This window comes from Camelus bactrianus, chromosome 21, assembly GCF_048773025.1.
Source record: "Camelus bactrianus isolate YW-2024 breed Bactrian camel chromosome 21, ASM4877302v1, whole genome shotgun sequence".
Taxonomy (NCBI): Eukaryota; Metazoa; Chordata; class Mammalia; order Artiodactyla; family Camelidae; genus Camelus; species Camelus bactrianus.
The window spans coordinates 4479861-4497727 of NC_133559.1; the positions used below are offsets into that span (position 1 = coordinate 4479861).

Consider the following 17867-nt stretch of genomic DNA (forward strand, 5'->3'; position numbering starts at 1 on the left):
TTCCCAGCCCCTTCTAGTTAAAGACGAAAGGACCCTAGGAAAGAAATACTGATGTCAGGGAGGCCAGGGGGAAGACAGAAAGGGAGATGGTGATCGAGGCAGCCCCTTTCTGAGCTCCCCAGTCCCAGAATGGCAGGACGGACCAACGAATGTCAGGGAGTCTCTCTGCCTTCAAATCGCCTCCCTTCCCCTTCCTCACTGTTCCCAGCTGAACTCCTTTGTACAGCCCTCTCTCAAATCCGGAGTGCTCACACTCCAATTCACCTGGCTATTTTAGAGAAAGCAGGAATAACAAGGTGTGGTTTTTATCCTGAACTGCTGGAGGCAGAGACTCCCGGATGCCTGCCATCTCTTTCCAGAAACAGTCCAGATTATTTATTTCCAGTGCAGACCTCCCTGTCCTCCATTCTGCTGGTGACAGCAGAGGTTGGAGAAGCTGAAGGGATTTACCAGGCCTGACCAAGTGGACATCTCCCCTTCTATTCATTTGCCCTAGTGACTTAAAAAAGGACTCCCTCTGTACTCTTCCCCACTTTCTCTTACTACACACACACACACACACACAAACACACACACACACACATATACACACACACGCACGCACACACACACACACACATACATACACACACGCACGCACACACTTCTGCTTCCAGGGCAAAAAAGAGGGAAAAGTGAATTGGTTTCAGTTCTTTCCTTTCTCTTTCCTTTGCCCCTACACCAATAGCCTGGGCTTGGACATCCAAGGCCTGCCGCTTGGGGAACACCCCTGCTGCAGGGATGAGGGGAGCAGGGTGATTTAGGGATGTTCATATTGAACGTTTCTACCTGTTCTAGGTAAGGCCTTAGGATATCTGAACACAGCACTGACCAGGGCTCTGACTTTGATTCTTGCTTCTAATAAGTTCTCTGCCTCTCTAAACCTCAGTTTTCTCATCTGGAAAATGGGGGACCTGGACTAGATGCTGTATCAGCTCCCTGTCAGATCTTATAGTGTGTGATTCTGTTCTCCTAAACATGAAGCTTTCAGAATGCTGGGAGATGTTACATGGAGAGGGCTGGCAGGCTGTGTCCCAAGCAACCTCAGAGGTGGCATTTGTGGTGTTGAATTTAGTGCTGACAGGGATGTGGGTCTGAGTTTTGCAGACTCCAAAGCTACATCTTGGAAATACTCTTTTGTGCCAACAAAATTTACAATTTACTGAAATATAAAGCCATAATACATAAACATTAATTTACAGTGAGAAATTTAACTGTCACTCAGACTGAAGGAAAACTCATATCTGCATGTCCAGCACCTTCTCTCCCTTAAACCAAATCAGAATAATGATGTCAACATATAAATGCACAATGATATAACTGGACAGGAGTCATTGTATCTTTAATGGCATCTGGCCATGCCCAGTAAGGAGTCTTGCCAATGGGTTCAGAAAACTCTTCTTGGCTACAATTCCCCACCCACATCTCTAACCATGGGCAGCCTTGCCAATACGCCTGGACTACTCGAACTCTGTTGGTTAAAGCATTCTTTCCAGGATGGCGCTTGGTAAGGCTGTGCGCACGTGGGCTTCAGGACTCTCCTTTTACTGGGCTTTCATTGCTGACCTCTCTTCAGGTTGACATACTCTTTATTTAAGTATGTTAATATTTTCAATTAGGTTATAGCCAAGTCCTGAGTCCTGCTGGCAGGGAGCCGTTTCTTCTCTGTAAGCTGACTTTGCATGCTCTCTACTTATCCATTACTTGCTAAAATAGAAATCTTGTGTACTCTTAGAAAGGGTGCATTTAATTTTTCAAGTTCTGAGGAAAGGCGTCATCATTTTTCCCAGGAACCACAGACCCATGCTCCTCACCTGCCACTCACTCTCAGTCCCCTTTTCTGGGCCCATTAACATGAGGGTTCCTCGGGGCTCACTCCCGGGTCTTTCCCCCCTTCCACCTACTCTATTCTCCTCAGTCACCTCAGGTAGTCCCATGATCTTAATGCTGTCTGTATGCTAATGATTCCCACATTTATATCTCCAGTCCAGACCTTTCCACTAAGCCAAGTCTCCAAATCATCATCTGTCAATTCAACATCACCACACGCATATCTAATAAGCATCTCAAACTCAGCAGATCCATGAACAAACTTCTGAACCAGTTTCCTCCTCATCTCTTCACCAGGGTGTTCAGGCCAAAAACTTCCGGTTATCCTTGTTTCCTGTCTTTCTCTTATCCCTACATCAGTAAGTCTTGTCAGCCTTACCTTCAAATTACCTTCTGGACCTACTTCTCCACCCCGGCCCCCAGTCTACACCACCATCATCTCTCTCCTTAGCTACTGCAGCAACCTCCTAACTGGCTTCCCTACTTCCAGTCTTGCTCCCTTAAAACCCATTATTCTCAGCAGACAGGGTGATCCTCGAAGAACAAATGAAATCTGATCCAACAACTACGCTCCCAAGAGAACTGAGTGCATATGTCCCACAAAAGAGACAAGGACAAGTATTTTCATAGCTTTATTCATAATATTTAAAACCTTCAAGTGTTTATCAGCCAAAGAATAGTTAAATTTAGATAACCAAATTGTGATATATTCATGTCAGGAATACTATGTAACAAATGTTTAACAGACTAAACTGCTACATGCAACTGCATAAAAATGTCTCACAAAGAAAATACTAAGCAAAAGAAGCCAGACCAAAAAAAGGAGTACACGCCCTGTGGTTCCACTTCCACGAGGTTCAAGAAAAAGCAAATTCATCTATGAGAGAAAATATCGATTACCTCTGGGAGGTGGAAATTGACTGTGAAAAGGCACGAGAGGACCTTCTGGTTGGTGGGAATGTGGCCAAAAGGGTGCATACATACATGAAAATACAATGAAGATCTGTGTGTTTTTCTGAATGTATTTTACACCACAATTTTTTCTATAAGTTGTAAAAAGGTCTTATCACTCTCTTTTCTTCAAATCCTCCAATGGCTTTCTATTATACTAAGAATTAAATGCAAATTTCTAATCAAGACCTAATAATCATGCGTGGTCTGGCCCCTGCCTGCCCCCTCCTTTCCTACGCATGTCCCAGGCTTCAGTTCTGCTTTAGCTTCACTGGTCTCCCTGCTGTGGCTCCTACATGCCCAGCGTGTACACATCAGAGGACCTGGGCACTGGGGGTCCTGCTGCCGGGAACTCCCATCCCCCAGATCTTTGCCTTATCATTCAGGTCTCTACTCAGAAGTCACCTTATCAGACCACCCTGTCTAACAGAGCTACATCCCTCCCCACTCCCGTCACTGTCCTGTCACCCAGTATTACTACTTTTCTTACGATATACCTCTATCTAAAATTATTTTTATTTGTTATACTCTCTTATTTTTTTGTCTTCTACCTTTTTTCAGTTCTAAGGGAAAAGGAACCTCATCTGGCATATTTACTGTGATGTCTTCAGTATACATTAAGTAAACACTCAGTGAAGGATTATTCCAAATTAAGTTAAATATTACCTGTACCGCATATGATAAATTTTTTCCTACTCCCACTAAATATGAGTGCTGAACTAGCAGGTAAAGAATTGGCTTGAAAGAATATAAATTAATTGCCTGTTGAGAATTGTCACTTTTTTTTCAGTCTAGACTTGTTCTTATCCCCTAGACTCATCTCTTCTCCACAAATAGCTTATATTGGGTGTGGGAAGTAAGACCATGGCCCAGGAGATGATAAATGGGTGTATGGGAATGATGGTTGACATTGTTAGAGAATTTACCTGACTTGGGCACTTTTCTGGCTACTTTACATTGACTAACCTACCCCATGTCACCATTAACCTGTGAGATGATTACCTTTTGCAGATGAAGAGACTGAGGCACTGATTGGTTAAGGAGTAACTTGATGAAATCACACAGCTCAGAAGTGGCAAAACTAGGATTTGAATGGAGGCAATATAGATTTAGAGCTCTTATTCTTTTTAAATTCATCCATTTTAAGTGTATCGGTCTGTGAGTTTTAACAGATGTTTACACCCATGTAAGCACCCCCTTGATCAAGATATAGAACATTGTTCCTGAAAGTTCCCTTGTGCCCCTCTGCAGTCAACTTCCCCATCCTAGGCAACCACTGTCTCCTTTCTGTCTCCATAGATGAGACTTGTCTATTCTGGAGTTTCATACAAGTAGATCCATACAGACCGAGGTCTCTGACTTCATAGCTCTGGGTTTCAGAGCTTTCCAGTTTTGGGTTTTTTTTTTCTTTTTCATTGAAGTATAGTTGATTTACAGTCTTGTCTCGGTGTACAGCATAGTGATTCAGTTATACACATACACACACACACACACACACACACACACACACACACACATTATTTTTTTCATATAAATCCTTTTCCATATGCTTTTTCATTATAGGCTCCTGCAAGATGTTGAATATTGTTCCCTGTACTATACATACAGTAGGACCTTGTTGTTTATTTTATGTGTAGTAGTTAGTTCTGCAAATCCCAAACTCCCAATTTATACCTCCCCGTCCCCTTTCCCCTTTGGTAACCATGAGTTTTTTATGTTTTGTTGGATTCAGTTTGCTAATTCTTTGTTGAGAATTTTTGTATCTATATTCACCAGAGATATTGGCCTGTATTTTCCTTTTTGGTAGTGTCTTTGTCTTGTTTTGGTATCAGGGTGACGGTGGCTTTACATGAGTTTGGGAGCATTCCCTCCTCTTCAATCTTTTGGAAGAGTTTAAGAAGGATCAGTATAAGTTCTTCTTTGTATGTTTGGTAGAATTCCCCAGCAAAGCCATCCGGTCCTGGACTTTTGTTTGCAGGGAGCTTTTTTTTTTTTAATTACAGATTCTATCTCACTTCTAGTGATTGGCCTGCTCAAATGATCTGTTTCTTCTTGATTCAGTTTTGGTGGATTGTATGTTTGTAGAAGCTTGTCTGTTTCTTCTTGATGGTCCAATTTGTAGGCATATAATTGTTAACAGTATTCTCTTATGGTTTTTTGTATTTCTGTGGTATTGGTTGTAAGCTTTCCAGGGTTTTTAACCACTGCTTTATACTACTTCCTGGTGTAGCTTCCTTCCCCACTTACCCATCAAATTGCCTGCTCCCCAACATCAGCCACCCACCTGTATTCTATCACTGCTTCTACCCACCCTACTCCAAGCACATAAGACTGTCAGTATGGGGAGGGTTAAGAGGGACAAAACAGGGTCAATGACAGCACCTCTAAGATACTGTAGAGTTCCAGTGAAAGATGCTAACAAGTAAAGCATCAAAATTCCTTCCTTTAGGAGCTTATAATCCAGTTAAAGAAAAGGGATATCTTATCTAGAAAGCCAGTAAGTAGCAAAGCGTTTAAAACATTCATTCATTCAACAAGCATTTATCCAGTAAATATAAAACAGCATAATGTGACTGAGCACTTGGCTTTGGAGTTCAGACAGATTTTGGTTCAATTACTGCAGCCACTACTTCTTAGCAGATAACCTTGGTCAAGGAACTTAATATTAGCTTCCTGATCTTAAAGTTGGGGTAATAATAAAACATATCTAAGGGGTTATTTTGAGGATTAACTGAGATAATGCTTATAAAATACTTAGTACAGTACCTGGCACATAACAAGACTTAGAAAATATTAGCTGTAATTATTTTTATAATTATTGCATATGTCAGGTATCTTTCAACACTCTGGAGAGATACAGATTAATAGAATAAGATTCGTTAATAGAGTAAGAGTTCTTAAGAGATTCAGTTTAGTGCAGGGATACTGAGATTGGGATCCATGAAACTTCTGGAATTTTTGCTTCAGGATATTGGATATATACGCATGTACATATTTTTTCTTGGATAGGGTCCACAGTTTTTATCGTATTCTGAAAGGACTGTCTATGGCCTACATATTTAGGACCCATGGTCTAGAGCATGCATTCTCAGCAGGGGTGGTTTTGCCCCTCAAGAAGTCAAAAAGTGATTCGGAGGTGGGAATCTTAGATATCACAGTGGTATTGTGCCTCCAAAGGGCCATAGTACATAAGCAGATAAACAACATGTCAGTGATATTATAATTTCATGCATGGGGGAAGGGCAATTAGGAAAAAGTGTCAGAGGTAGGCAATAATTTTTTTAACGGGTTGAGAAACCCTAGTACGTGACTAACAAACAGATGTGTGAACTGAGTACCTGTGTGCTAGCAGTACTAGCTCTGTTCAGGGAATTGCTGAGCAGCTGTAGTCTGAAAGAACTGGAGGGTGGAGAGGGGGATAAAGGAGAGTCTGGGGGAGTCAAACTTAATGACTAGAGGAGGCACTCAGAAACTGTGGAATAAATAAAAGCTCAGAGATTCTGCAAATGAATGCCCGAGAGAATGGTGGTTCTAAAGGGAGAAGTAGGGAATTCAGTAAAGGCACTGATTTACTCTGTGGTGGTGTGAATTCATCAACATGACATCAGATAACAGCCGAAAATACCACACAGGAGTTCATATGAAAAAACAAGCTAGAAATGTGAACATCATCAGCATCAGGGTAACAGTCACTGAAGTCCTCATCAAGGCTCAGTTGGAAGAGGCAATTCGTTTGATAGATGACCTGGAGGCCGATGGACACAGAGACTGAGAAAAAGCCTCCCACTGGGCTCCTCCAGTGCTGGCCTCCAGCATCTGGGGCCAGGATCCAGCTGCTAGCCGTGGCAGTTCCAAATGTTCCTGGGACCTCAGCCTATGACCACATCAAAGCAAATTTATAGCAGAGCTCTGTTTGAAATTAAGAGGTCAGTTATTTCCGCTGTAACCAAGAAGCCTGGCATCCTCAGCCATTCACGATGTGAAATATCAGGTCTAGTCTTCCCCCAAGCTTTTGACACATATAATCAGACACCCACTAGGGGACCTCACCTCAAAGCCACCATATCCAAAATGGAACTTATCATTTTTACCCCACCCTCCCCCCAAATTCTTCCTGTTGCATATTCTCATCCTTGATTCCACCCTCCCCTTCATTCACTGTATCCAATCTAGTACCAGCTCCTAATTTGCCTTTTATCTATCTGCCCGCTGCCTCTCTCTCTTTTCATCGCTGCTCCTGTCATAGCCCTCATTATGACTTCACCTCTCACCTCAGTTATTGCCAGTTGCATAGCTCGTTGCCTTGCCCGCAGTCTTCATCTCCCTCAAATCTATTCTATACACAGCAACTTTAGTTCTAAAACACCAATTTGCCACTCCCTTGCTTAAACCTCTGCTGTGGCTTCCCATCATGGACAGCAGCTTCCCAACCAGTATGCCTTGACAATGATGCTCAGATATTAATTCCCTCAGCACCTTGTGCTGCTGGGCAGAGCCTGGACAGCTGGAATTCTTAAGCCGATAGCCTCAAGCCTGAAGCATCCTCCTCCACCTCAGTGTGCTTTTTCAAGTGGTTCTGTGCCATGATGTGGAAAAGGGGCTGAGAAGCACTGATTGTGGGAGCTCCCTGACTGGCTCTGACCTCATCCTGCAACCGATACCGAGCAACTTTAGTGCATTATAAACCAGGCTGTTTATCAATCTCTGCTTCTGCTCAGAAACATCCCATCCACCTGGAATGAGCTTCCCTTCATCTTTGCCTGGGAAGCTTCTAACTTTCCTTTGAGATTATATTGTGTCACTTTCTTTCCCCAGACGTTTTCTTGGACTTTCATGCCAGGTTAGATATCCTTCCTCATGTTCAGAATAGTTTCTTTCTTAATATTCTCTTATGTGTCAGTCTGTCCCCTTAGTAATGATGGGACAGCAAAACCACCTTGCTCATCTTTGTGTCTTCAGCTGCCACCAGCACAGAGCCCTCATAGGTACCATATGAAGGGGAGTGATGTAAGCGAACAAGAGGGCCAGGCTCACCTTTTCTTGCCTTGAGTTTAGGAAAGTATGTGGTTATATAAGCCAAAAAGTGAGCTTCAAGAAGGGGGTGATATAACAGGATTAAATGTGGTAAAGAACGGAATAGGCCATTGGATTTGGTCTAGTTGCTGCTCTAGTTACTAAAAGTCTGAGCACAGAATTAAATATAATGGAAATTAGGTTTGGAAGGACTGAGAATGAGAAAAAAAATAGGAATAAGATACAAACCCCTTACCCAAGATATCTGGTGGTAAAGAATGAAAGAAAATGAAGGTTTACTGAGTTCCTACTGTCCCAATTTCAACTGTTCTGCAATCATATGAGACTTGCACTTGGTTCCAAAGAAAACCACATTAACATAGTTTGCTCAGAGGAATCCCACTTCCCTCCGTATCCCTTCCCTTCTCACCCCCAGCCCTGCCCCAGTGGCATCAATTTCCATTGGTTTTTGGTTTAGCCTTCCATTTTTAAAATATAAACAAATGTATACATTACGTGCCACCCCTTAGACAAGGAAACACACACACTCTGTCCTGCATGTTAGTTTCCTCACTTTAATATATGCTGGAGGGCTCTCCAAAACTGTAGGTAGTCTCCCCCATTCCTTTTTACTGCCGCTCAGTACTCTGCAGTACTGTATAGATTTACCAGTTTATTCAACCAGTCCCTCCCTGATGGATATGTGAGCTGTTTCCAATCTATTATTATTACACATATGCTGCAATGAATAGTTTTGTGCACATTACTTCATATTTTTGCCAGCATATCTCCAGGAACTTTACTTCTGTTCTTAGTTAATATTCGCAATAACTATGCTGTATATGTTATGTCTCCATCTTCTGTATAAGCTTGATGTAAGGGAACAGCTGCTGTAGTAAACAGCAGTCCAGTTGTAACCAAGCAGGACCCTTAGGGGCTCTTCCCAGGACAGGCCACCCCCCCGCCAATATCCTCTGATTTAGCTCCTCTCTGAAGTACCTAGATAATTGTATCTGACGCATCTTTCCTGAGTTTTTCAGATGCTAAAACCACCAGCAAATGGAAGAAACGAACTACTCGATGATCATGAGCATGTGGCCCCCAGACCTTCTGGCGCCTAAGGATGGCTCACCCTCAATCAGAGAATTGTGCACAGCTGATCACACACGCTGGGCCGCCCCTCCCTCAGCTGGCTTTAAAAATGCTCAGCTGAAACCCTTCAGGGAGTTCATGGTTTTCTGGGGCATGAGCCAATCATTCTCCTTGCTCAGCCCAGCAATAACCTTTCTCTGCTCCAACCTCCGACATTTTGGTGTTTTTTTGCCTCACTGTGTGTTGGGCACACGAATTTGCGTTCCATAACCATTTTGGCAAAGTCAGCCTAGGAATCTTTGCCCGTAGCAGGTCGACCCTGGCTGGAGGCAGCCCCTTCCCTGGGTCCCCAGCAGCTGCCGAGGAACTGGGAGGGACTCTTCCTGACGGGAGCCGCCGCCTCAAGGCAGACTGGAGCTGGGAGGCGTCAGGAGCTATGCTTCACATTCAGTGTCGCCTGGGGGTGAGTCGCTCCAGCTTCTGCAGCTGGGGAGTCTCTCCACTCCATCTGGGTTCATTCCCTTCTGGGAAGTGAGCCACTCTGGGTCCGTTCTCTTTCGAGAACTGGGCCCATCTGTATGGAGGCCTCCTTCTGGGAGTGGAAGTGGAATTTTTAGACTACACCTCGTCTGATTTTCTGTGTGTGCAACCACAGCTTATCTGTTATTTGTGTTTTTGTCTGTGTCATTTTAGGGTGAGCCACTCTGGCTTACACAGGATGGGCAAATTCCACCTGCTCCACCTGGGCTCATTCCCCTCAGGAAGTGAGCCATTCTTGGCTCCCAGGGGCCAGTCTGGATCCCTTCTCTTTCAGAAGCCAAGCCACTCAGGAAGCCTCTGGGAGTGGAAGTGGAATTGTGGGGCTACACCTTGTTGGGTCCTTTGTTTGTGGGCCCATGTTTGTTGTTTGTGTTCATGTCAGTACTTAACATTGGCCCGCTGAGACATCTGTAAGTAACAGGGCTCACGCATGATGACACCAGGGTATCCTTCCCTATGGTGTTTCAGAGAGGCGATTAAGCAGGCTATTGACCCTGGCAGATTAACAATGAGAGAAAGAAAGTGCCAGCCTGTTAAACAGGCTGTTTCCCTTATCCCGCAGCTGGCTGCTTGGTTCCAAGGACATGCCATACAAGACTTTCTGTGTTCCACAACTGCTGCATCAGTTACAAGGACATACCCCAGTATCTTTCTTCTTCCCCAACCCCCACCCCGATGAAGTTTCTGCTTTAGGGTTGAGCTCCACCGGAGGAAAGAGCCAGTAATAGATGCCTGGCAGCACCAGCCTGAAGGTAACATGGCGGAGCCTTCCAACAGAAGGGCCCACTGCCCGATGGGGGCTGGAGCTGTCTCACCCGGCCACCTGGCTGACGGCTGCCTGCTTGAGTGTTTCCTTTTTTGTCTTTTTCCCATTCTTTGAGCAATAAAGCAGCTCTTTTGTCCCTCTGCTTCTACTGAGAATTCTTTCTCAGTCACACATGGGGTGAAAGGGCTTGCCCACCCATTTGGTGAGCTTTGCAATTTGGGGTCTTCCTATCTACTAACATGGCACCCCAGATGGGAGATATTTTGTGAATACTGAGTACTCAATGTTCCCCAGGAGCGAAACCTATCAAGATCAGGTTGGTGAGCCTCTGGCTGTCTTCTTGCTCTCGTCTTAGTCTTCTGTATCTCTTGCCGCACCTGTACCTGCCCCCTCCTTAGTGCTGCTATTCTTCCCTGTTCCTTCCCTGAAGAGAGTTTTTTTTGAACCTTCTACTTTTTACAATTTTCTTCTTTTTACTTTCAGCTTCCCTTCTTTCTTTTTCTTTGTGGGTTCGAGTCCCACAGAAATTCAAAGTCCTGGATGCAGGACACAAGTGAAAGTCCACAGAAAATTTGTGGGTCCAAATCCCACGAGAGCCCAGGAGCCAGGGCCTGATAACTCCCGTGGGCAGGGAACTCATTTTAGGTGAGTGGGTTCGAGTCCCACTGGCCAAATGTGTTGAGTTCGTGTCCATCTTCAAAAGAGCCTGGGGAAGAGTCCTGTAAGGCCTGAACATCAGGCTCCTGGGTCCAAGTCCCACAGAGGAGCCTATAGGTTGTGTCAAGAACTGTCTGCAAGGCCACTACTCCCTGTTCCTTTCCCTCCCTCTTCAGCTGGCTCCCTCTACTCTCTCTTTTCCATCATCCAGCTAAATATTACGCTCTGGTGGACTTGGATACTTAATTGCCATCCTTGCTCTCAGGATCTCTTATGATTTGGCTCTGCTCCTATACCCTAAAGGGAATTCCCAGGCCTGGAGGGAATTTTGGAGTAAACTGGGTTGGCTGATATTTTTGTTAATGTGGCTTAAAATTGGAAACTTTAATTTTAGACTTGTACTTTGTAATAAAACTAAACTAAAAAAAGTGGGAGATTATGTCTCTACAGCCTCCCAACTCCCAGACGGGCAGCCACCCACTGAAACTCCAGCTGGCTTCCACTGTTGATATGGAGCCAGTACTTACAAGGACTTATCTAGCCCTAAGATGGCCAAGGTGAGGCGTTTTTTTTTGGACATTTCAGACTCACAGACATAGTAAACAATCTTACAGTTATGAGAGGAAAGGGAGTGGGAAGGAACAAATTTGGGAGTTTGAGATTTGCAAATATTAACTGTCTACAAAAATAGATAAACAAATTTCTTCTGTATAGTACAAGGAACTATATTAAATATCCTGTAATAACCTTTAGTGAAAAGGTATATGCAAATGAATATATGCATATGTATGACTGGGGCATTTTGCTGTACACCAGAAATTGATATATTGTAGCTGACTATACTTGATTTGATGTATTTGATTAAAATGAGGGTAATTATAGAGAAAAAGAATACATTTCAGTGGACATTAAATTCTAGTTTTGTTAACTGAGGTCTGTATTTACTAAGCCTCCCTTCCCAGACAGTTCCTTGTTATGTTACATTGTTGCAAAGTTTAGTTGAATTATTAAAAGGACACTAGAAATTTGTTCCTGAAGCTTAGTAATCTATTTCTGGATGAAGATCAGACAGCCCATGGCCTGCAGCCATGGGATTATACATACTGAAAAAGACATAATTGAAGGACTGTCTCCAACCTAGGTGGAAGGACCTCCTGACTATCTCACACACAGTAAAACTGAAGGAAATTGACTCTTAATAATCTTTCCACTTACAAAGGGCTTCTGCACTGGACTGGCCTATAGAGAGGATTGCTAACCTCGAAATCACCTTGCAACAGTGCTCAAGTGGAGGAGGAACTAACTAGACCAGGATGAAAAGATGACATCTAGGTAAACAGCTGACCCAAGACACCAGACCAGGCCTGTATACCAATTACTTTGACAATCACTCACACCTTTGCTTATGAACTAAATGTATCTCACAACCTTATGCAAAGTTAAAGTTAATCCAATTGTTAAGTTTATGGTCAGTTACCTATGTCTAGTACTTCTGGGTTACCTTGGTGGATTTCTCTACTCTAAGGCTCTAATTAGATAGCCCTTAAAAAAATTTAGAGGAAAGAAATTATAGTTCAGGCCACTTTGACATTATTAGGTGGGATCCCCTCACCTGGTCAATTAATAATACCTGCTCTGATCCTGACCATGAATATGAATTTTCTTCTAAAGTTTCTCAAGCTCAATCAGAGCAACAAGCAAAATTTCAGCCAAAGAAAATAGCCTCCCACAATTTATAGGATAAATTTATATGATTAACATCAGGCTATGGTCATTTAAAGACTTCCTTATGTTGGGAACAATTAAGCCATACTAACAACTAGCCTGATTAAAAAATTGGGCCATTGCCCTATGGACAATGCCAATATGTAATTTCCCTTAAAGATGAAGATGGGTACAAAACAGGCTAAGTCAGATGCCCTGGGAATGTACTGAGCTGCACCTAATGAAAATTCTTAACTTCTTCCTTCTGACCTTACTATACTGCTAATATTATTTGCTTATTGCCTGTTTTACAAGATTGCTGTTTCTCACATTACCAAATGTGTGACTGAGACTGAGCCTCCAATAAAACGACGACTGGGCAATGTGAAGCAGTTAACCAGATACATCATTCTATAGGAGATGTGATTACAATGATGTGACTATGGGTGTGGGAAGAAACAAGAGGGCGTATTTTCCTGGACCACAACAGACTAGTAAGACAGGTGGTCCAGAGACTTCTTACTACTGTTAATAAGGCCTGTTTCAGTAATAGCACAATGAGTGGCCTATCAACAAAATTCTCACCCGGTCTAGGAACGAGCATTCCCAGCACTGTGGGACAAAATGGTCATAAAATACCTCCCAAGCCATGGTCAAATTTATAACCACGAGGAGACCCTACCAACTAAAATTGACACTTGCCGTCTGCCTCTACAGGGATTAAGTCACAAGGCAGTTGCTGACCTTCAACACACCCTGAAAGGAATTCAGGGTGGAATTCAGGAATAAGACACTCAGTGCTCTGAGAAAATTTGGCAGAACAGGCATTAAGATAATTGGATGTTTTCAGGAGAAGATTTTATGAGCCCAAATTCTTGCATCTCCCCATGTGTAGAAAAACACTAAAATCATGTATAGTGACATCTGCTTTAGCCATTAAGGAGAAAAAGTTTAAAAGTCAGACTAGAATATAACTGTAGGTTAGACATCTAAGGCAAAACTAGGTGGCCATTACGGACATGACTTCAGACAAGTTTCTGTCTTGCTGAGAACTTAAATTTTCCGGACTGTATCAGACTCAAGGACACCTCTAGCCACTCTCAAAGAATCTGCAACCTTGTGGTTGCAAGTCTCCTTAGATCTCACCACAAGCCAGGGAGGGACCTATGTCTGTCTAAGGAAAGAATGCTGTTTCTGTTACGATTGATCAGGCCAGGTACAAAAAGATCAGAGGTCTATTAGAACAAGCAGAAAACCCCAAAACACATGGTAAAGCACTCAGCCGGCAAATGCTGTGTCTTGCCTTGGTTAATGCTCTTCCTAGGCCCTGCCATAATCGTCCTGTTGGCCCTAATTTGGGGACTATTTTTAACTCAAATACTTTCCCACTTCATTTCAAATCATCTCCAGCAGTTTCAAAATAAGACTCTGCTACTACACGACTGGAAGCCTATCCCAGGGTCACACTGTCTAGATTTAGATAAGGTAGAAAGAGACTTCAACTCAATCAGACATGCCAATACCCCTTTTCAGCAGGAAGTAACGATGGACGATAAGAGACCTCCATCCATTTCCCCAAGAAAATTCATGAGTATGAAGTGTCACGGGGGGGGGAGCTCAGAGATTTCATTAGGCAGGCTTACTGACCCTGACTAATTAATGACAAAGGAAAGAAAGTGCCAGGCTGTTTAAAAAACAAAAAAACAAAACAGATTGTTTCTCTTATCCCACAGCTGGCTCCTTGGTTCCAAGGACGTAGCCATACGACAAAGTATTTAACACTCCACAAATGCTGCATCGGTCCCAAGGACATACCCCAGTATCTTTCTTTGTTCTCTTTTGCCCCCGCAGGTGCTTCTGTTTTAGAGTTCAGCTGCATGAGAGGAAAGAGCCAGTAATAGAAGGTGCCTGGCAGCACCAGAATGATAGTAACATGGCAGAGCCTTCCAACAAAAGGCCCGGAGGCCCGATGGGTGCTGGAGCTCTGTCAGCCGGCCACCTGGCTGACACTGCCCACTCAAGCTCTTTCTTTTTTGTCTTTTTCCCCTTCTTTCTCTGAGCAATAAAGCAGCTCTTTTTCACTTTGTCCCTCCTCTGCCTCTGAGAATTTTTTCTCAATCAGCAGGCAAGGACCCCCACATTTGGGAGGTGGGGGGACTTGCCCACCCATTTGGTGGGCTTTTCAATCTGCGGTCTCTATCCGCTAGCACATTAGCTTCCCCTGTGGCACAGCACTGGCTGTGATTTTCCCTTCTGGGCCTAGCTTGGTCACCCATCTGGCTTTCTCTCTGACGGGGTGTTGGTCGGGGCTCTCCCCTTTTGGATGCATGTGGCATTGGTTGGGAATCTCCCTTTGGGGGCTGGGGAACTGTGACCCTGAGAGAACATTTTGAGCTGTTTTTTGCTTGATAATTATTCACAGCAGATGTTATCAAATTAAGTATGGATGATCAGAGCTCTTCCATCTTATAGTCCCTTGGGGTATTTTTGCAAAACTGGGAGATCTTTAGAGATGCTCCCATAAATGAAAGAAAATGCTGTTTTTATTGTAACATCATGTGGCCTCAATACTTCCTGAGATCTGAGAGCGATGGCCCCTAGTGACTCAGCTGTTACATCAAAGTGTGCTTTTGCAATTGCTTTGGATTTTACCTTAGTTGTCTATGTGAGTGTCCCAGTATCCGAGTCCAAATCCTGTTCTCTCTTCCTGGTTTTGCTGAAAGTGAGGCATGTGTATATAAGTGAACGATGTGTCTGTTGCCTATTACTGTTATTTCTTTGAACTGAAGTGGGTATTTGGGAACTGAAAGTCCCTGAAAATGGCCAAGATGTTTGGGTTTTGTAAAAGCAGTTAAAGAAGAAATTTGCATTTCTCTTCCTGTGCCTTTGAGGTGTAGATTATCTACCTGGGCTCTCAAGGGGAAAAGAAAAAAAATTTTTTCCACGTAGGTGGAAAAACTGAGATCTCTGGTTCTGTTTTTATGTAAAAATTAACTTGTAAATGAGCTCTGTTAATTGACTTAGGAGTGTTTAATTTGTAAATGCTTACTTTTAAGTATAAAAGAAGCTACAGAACAAATTTCAGATTCATGTGATCTAGGATATTAAAGTTAGTTTAAGCTTGTTGGTAGAGTCCACATAGACATGTCTTCTATTGTACCCAGGTTTCATGAAGGCCAGTAAGTTTGTTTCTGTTGCAGTTTGTCAGCAGAAAGAAAAAAATTAACTTGGTATGATGAAATTCTTGTAAGCAAATTAAATGCAAATTAGATAAGAGCTTTTGGGTGAGTTCTTTAGAAATAATTATTTTAGGAATGTCTACTTAAAAATGATCTCTTCTAATATTTAGTAACTTGAAATTTTAGAGTTGTGCTAAATTAAGTTAAATGACGGAAGTTTGGCTAGGTCATTTCCAAACAAAATAAGATACTGAAGCATTAATTACTGAATGTTGGCTTCCCTTTACAGAGAAACTAAAGGTATTTAGGATTATTGATGAATATGTTTAGTATCACCCTAAAATATTTTCTATAAAAAGCACATGTGTTTGGAAAATTATTGGTATTTGCCTGCCATCATACAGAATACTAATGTAAAGGACAGCTCATAATTGCTTACTTGGCTTTTCACTCGAAATTGAGATTTTTAATAGGTTGAGGATTCTAATTAAAACATGGCATTAAAGCTACTAAAAATAATAAACATTTCAGTGTATACAATAGGAAAGTAATGTTGTGGGAGAATAGGGTCTTGGCTCCTGCAGGAAAGAATTCAAGAGCAAGGCATGTAAAGTGAAAGCAAGTTTATTTAGAGAGAGAGACCCCACTCCATGGAGTGTGACTCTCACTCAGTAGGGAAAACAGCTTAGGAGATAGACTCCATAGGCAGAACGTGGGCCATCTCAGAAAGGTGAGAGGGAGAGCCTGAGAGGGGTGGGGCGTTTAGTTTAAAGTAAAAGTAGATACACACTCCGTTGACAGAGTGCGGGCAGTCTCAGAAGGCAAGAGAGTGAACGCCCACGAGGTGCGGAGTTGTTAGGTTTTACGGGCTCCGTAACTTCACAGGCTAGTGAGTAGGAGGATTATTCCAACTACTTTGAGGCAGGGGCGAGGGTTTTCCAGAAACGCCCCCCTCTGCCCACTTTTTGACCTTTTAAGGCCAGCCTAGGAACTGTGGGTGCGCCATGAGGCTCAAGGTCTACTGGAAGTCGAATCTTCCGCCATCTTGGTTCTAACCAGTTTGTTCTGTCCTCAGTTGCTGTATCATTCCTTCAATGGTTGTGCCCTGCCCTCTTTCCTCCCACTTCAGTAGGACCTGTTTTGAGTTAAGAAAGGTATGAGGTATGGAATTGCATTTTGTTAAGGGAAAATAAAATGATCTGGACCTAGAGCTGATTGTTTCTAGATGAGAAAAAAATAAGGGACAAACTAATATGGAAACAGAAAGTTGTGGAAAGTTTGTAAAGGGAATCCTAAAAAAGGAGTTCTGTGCATTGGTGGGGCTGAGATTAGATTACACTTAATAGGTAAGTGGATTTTATTAAAATAAGCTGGTGTAGAACTAGATTTGCTTCCTCTCTGTTAAGAGAACTTTACCTTTTTGATATTTTTAACAAATTTCCTACCGAACTTAATATTTTTCTTTCTTTTTTTTAATGGAGGTATGGGTTTTGAATCTAGGGCTTCATGCATGGTAAGCATACACTCTATCACTGAGCTATTTCCCTCCCCCTTCAAATTCTAATTAACATTCTTTTGACATCAACTAACACTAGGATGCTTCCAAGGGCCCCTGAAGCATCTCAGAGAAAAATGATTTACTAGGATTGGTTGGTGTGTTGGTTGGAGTTTCGGATTACACACAAGGCATTGTCAAATGGTGGTAAGCCTCCTCAGATTATGCAGTGTGGATAAATGTTATTAATATAGATATTCTAGAAATTACATAAAGTTTCTGAAACTTGGATATGTCCTGGTATAATGCTATCAGTCATAATTCTGGTTGTTATCTTGCAATGCTGTCACAGCCACTTGATTAATCCTGTCAAAAACATAATCAGATCTTTTACTTTGCCCTTTTAAATCTTTTGTCATTCATAGACAGTCACGCTGATGCTTTGCAAAACTGCTTCATCTTCAAGAAAATTCATAAAGGGGAGGTATAGTTTTCTTTTAAATCATATTGCCGAGCTGGGTAAGATATTTTTAACTCTGATTTCATAAAACTGCTAGTAAAAAGCATTAATTACATAGGACTGAGTGAATTACATATATAT

General features: G+C 42.6%; 1 long non-coding RNA gene across 1 annotated transcript; it reads left to right on the plus strand.

Annotated features, from left to right (window-relative positions):
• The first annotated feature begins 37 nt into the window (after positions 1-37).
• LOC123617867 (uncharacterized) lies at positions 38-14678 on the plus strand. The gene is made up of 3 exons (XR_012501269.1): positions 38-11445; positions 12108-12220; positions 14444-14678. It is a non-coding gene; the product is annotated as an uncharacterized LOC123617867 (long non-coding RNA).
• Positions 14679-17867: the final 3189 nt, after the last annotated feature.